Genomic DNA, 4130 nt, shown 5'->3' with positions numbered 1-4130 from the left:
TTTCAGAAGTGTAATCTTCAGCTTCTACCGCAAAACAAGTTAACAATACCTCTTGACGTTTTCTAATCATTAAAAATGCTTTCAAACTGTAGAAATAATTGTTCAGCAACAATAAATATATATTTTATAATATACTACAGGAATTTGTCAGACTTTCTGCAAATAGTATGTGTATTCATTCTTAATATTGAATTTAAATAATTTGTCATTTTAAAAATTCATCATTGGAACAAATATAATAGTGTTTTGGAATAAAAATAAGCTTAATACTGTTTCTAAGAAATATATTAGTTTGATTTCAAAATTAAAATGAGAAACGAACTACTTGATCAATGTAGTATACATACATCCTGTCCTGTATCAACTAAAATTTAATTCAATGCGAAAATCGTGTAAATTCCATTAACTTTTTACATGTACAATTGGCTCTTGGTGGTATCAAAATACATTCCCAAAACAAAAGTTCTCATACAATTAAGTATTGCTTAACAACGGATTCTAAAACCCTCCTCGCTTTTACGCATGCGTTAGGAGGGGTTTAATTAGTCGGAATAGGGGTGAGAGGAAAGATGAAAGGAGGAGATGCTTACATTTAACAATAAATTAACCTCGAATTACTCGCGGACTGAATTAAAATATTACGGTCAGAAACGACACGATACTCATATACAATTGAAGAAAAAATTGAACAGAAAAGTATCTTAATAGGGCGGAAATCAAGGTAATAAAAATGACGAATTCCGGAAATGCGTTCATTCTTCCGTGTCTCTCCATTTAATGAGATAGAATCGTCGATAGGTAATTTTTTGTTCCTCTAAAAATTGACCATATTTAAATTTCGGTAAATTCTGACCACCTGATACAATGAAATTGTCGAACCTCAATTTAGTTTCCTGATCGTATTTATTTGAGATAAATTGTCACATGAAGAGGTTTACCTTTCAGACCACATCTACTCTAAACTTTCTGGTCTCAACAGCTCGAAATTTTGGGGATCAGTAATAATTAAATTGCCAAACAATAAGTTATTTATGGTATGTAATGGTGCAACAAGTTTAGAGATTCACCCTTAAACTTATTTGAAAAGGCAAAATTAACAAATATTTTGCCTTCGAGGCACCATTCAAAAGATGCATTTAGGCGTAAATATATTCCAGTGGCGTAATGATACCTTGATCGCCTATCTTAGGTAAACCATGAAGGCAAAACATGCATTTATGTCACTTTTTTAAAACCAATTCTGATAAGCGAGTGGAGAAACATGCCTCTGACATCACACTACTTTTGTTACATTATTATGTTGGGAAGGGTATAAACATCCTGGGACGAATTCTTAAAATATTTAAAATTATGGAGTTTAGCTATAATTTTTACAGTATTTTCAAAGACGCCTAATTTTATGTTTTAATTCCAGTAACTTCGATTAGCTTTATTTTATTTGGCTGACTGATTCACAAGCTAACAGCCCAAGTAAATTTTGCATCTTAGTATTTTTTTAAAAACCTTTTTATGAAAAATTATTTCCAAATTTCACTTATGATTATTTTTCTACGGGAGATATTGAAACTAATATTTTTAAAGGTAGCACGAAATCACGTTTTTTTAAAAAAATTTCTTTTTACAGCAATGCATGTTATTTATATAAAAATGAAATTAAAATCATCTGAAAATGTATGGTTTTAAAGAAAAAAAAAACGCCGCAAACTTATAATTGTTTAAAATCATCATTCGAACTGAATCTGGCCTTGTTGATACCACAAATAGATAAAAACGTTTGGTGCTAGATATCCCATTTTAAAGCCAAATACGATGAGAGTAGGATACGAATAGATAACTGATGTTCCGAAAACATTTACTCTATTTGAACCACTGAGTAAGGGGAAGATTCACGCCCTGAATATTACCGTAACTACAAAGTCGGATTCATCCTTCGGCAATATAAGTCTTGCCCTCTCCCTATATTAGCATGAAATGATCAGATCAACAACATTGTTATAGTATCATCATACCGACATTCAGAATTTTGAACAGCACAGATATATCCAGTGTCTAAGGTCAACTTGCTAATGGGAGGATTGGTCGATTTAAAAAGATAAGCCTAGTTGCCAATTAAATAAATTTATAAATATTACAAATACAAAACCGTAAGATTATAAATTATCTGAACCATAAAATGAAAGAATAACATCAGACTTTGTTACTCATAATTATGTAGGTAATAATTTGATTCATTTCGTTCACTTATTACGGTATTTAATTCACAGGGTCTATATAATATTACCTTTTTCAAAGTTTCATTTTGAAATAGCCATAAAAGGGAATTATTAAGCTTGGTTTTTTTTTTATTTGGAATTTTACTTGAAATTATTATTTAACTTGGAATTTTATTTTCCATAGAAGGGGAAAAAAAAAAAAAAAAAAATTGTCACTTGCGAGTAATGAAGCTATATGCAGTATTGTTAATGAACATTGGCCGTGGAACATCTTGTGGACGTATGAGGATTACTTAAATGGAAACGCCCACATTCATAATTGCAGGATTTGGGTCAAACAAATCTCATGTTCTTTAGCCAGTTCCATTGCAGACGACAACGTTCCACCAAACGTTGACTTTAGAAGAATGAATGACAAAAACCTCATCATGAACACTGCTCATAAGGTCGCAAATTGCTTGAATCCATCTCTGGATGTATCGTACAATGTCATATGGATATAGGGCCCCCTTTTTCCCTCCTTAATTTCCGAAGACATATTTAATTTTATTGATTTGAATTTTATTCACTATGAGAAGTTTTAAGTATAAATTTTGACAAATAATATAATAAAATCTTTAATTTTGAATAATTTTCAATTAAATTGATAATAAAATTTTAAATCTTGTCTATCAAAAAATTCAAAATAAAATGTAGAAGTAATTAGAAAAAAAAAAAAAAAAAATGGCAAACATATTTTTCCGTATCAGAATACTACAGAATTGGGTAATTTTTAAATAGTAAAATAACCTATGTTGTTAAACAGACCGTAATAGGTAATTATTTATTTAGAATAACATTAAAATAATGTTCTAAAAGTCAAATGATACTTGATTTTGTTTGAACAAGAGCAACTTCACCACCCTTGTAAAATAAATTTCTCTAAAATAGTGCAAAAATAAAATATTTGTAGGCCTCTAAGTACCTGGTTAATGGGGCCCTGTCCAGGTGCACTACCGATACATCCCTTGCGATCCTCCATGGCGAAGGAATGCTGCTAAATAAATTTTTTTTTAAAAAAAAGAGCTTTTGTTTCATATTACAATTTATCCTTTTTAGAAATGGCTTGTTTGAACATTCTGTTATTTCGATTTCTTCCAACTTTTGGCAATTAAAAGATAAATTTTACTAATAAATAAAAGTTTAAGTTAGTAGAAACTTCTATGAACAATATTGAGTAATGATTTTTATTTGACTCTTGTCCTTTTTTTTTATTCTATTAATATAGATTTATAACTTGTGACGAGATAAAAATATTGAATATTCGTTTCCTCGAATTTCCTTAAATGCGTGCATTTAAATTTCAAAACAAGTTAACACGTCTTCTACTTTCAAAAACAGCAAATATAGTGAGAAGTCATTCTTATTTCTATTTACAGTATATATTTTATAATAATTTATTATGAAATCCCACTTTTAGCACACAAAGCTAAAACATTAGATTTGTGCGGAATTTACAGCGCTGATAGCATGACGAGGTGGCCGAGTGGTTAAGGCGATGGACTGCTAATCCATTGGGCTCTGCCCGCGTGGGTTCGAATCCCATCCTCGTCGATGGTACAAACTATTTTTGCAACGATTTTCGTTACTTTTTGAATTTTGCATCTATTTTTAAAATTATATTAAAGAAAACCTAATAATTTATTTTTATATTTCACAACCAACGTTATGGAAATAAAAATGAGTATTTAAATTTATTTCGCTTCTTTACATTACTATATTACTTCTATTCATAGAATTTATGGATAAGAATGCCTAGTAATGAATTTAATATTTCATTATAATGAATTAACTCTCTCCCCCGCCTTAATTTACCTATATAACTTTTTTATTATAATATGTATAAATATTTATTCATGGGCAAGAAATCTGATAATA

General features: G+C 29.7%; 1 non-coding gene across 1 annotated transcript; it reads left to right on the top strand.

Moving 5' to 3' along the window:
* The first annotated feature begins 3724 nt into the window (after positions 1 to 3724).
* Trnas-gcu (transfer RNA serine (anticodon GCU)) lies at positions 3725 to 3806 on the top strand. The gene has a single exon. It is a non-coding gene; the product is annotated as a tRNA-Ser (tRNA).
* Positions 3807 to 4130: the final 324 nt, after the last annotated feature.

Source organism: Argiope bruennichi, chromosome 1 (genome assembly GCF_947563725.1).
Source record: "Argiope bruennichi chromosome 1, qqArgBrue1.1, whole genome shotgun sequence".
NCBI lineage: Eukaryota > Metazoa > Arthropoda > Arachnida > Araneae > Araneidae > Argiope > Argiope bruennichi.
This window is presented reverse-complemented; position numbering and strand designations above follow the sequence as displayed.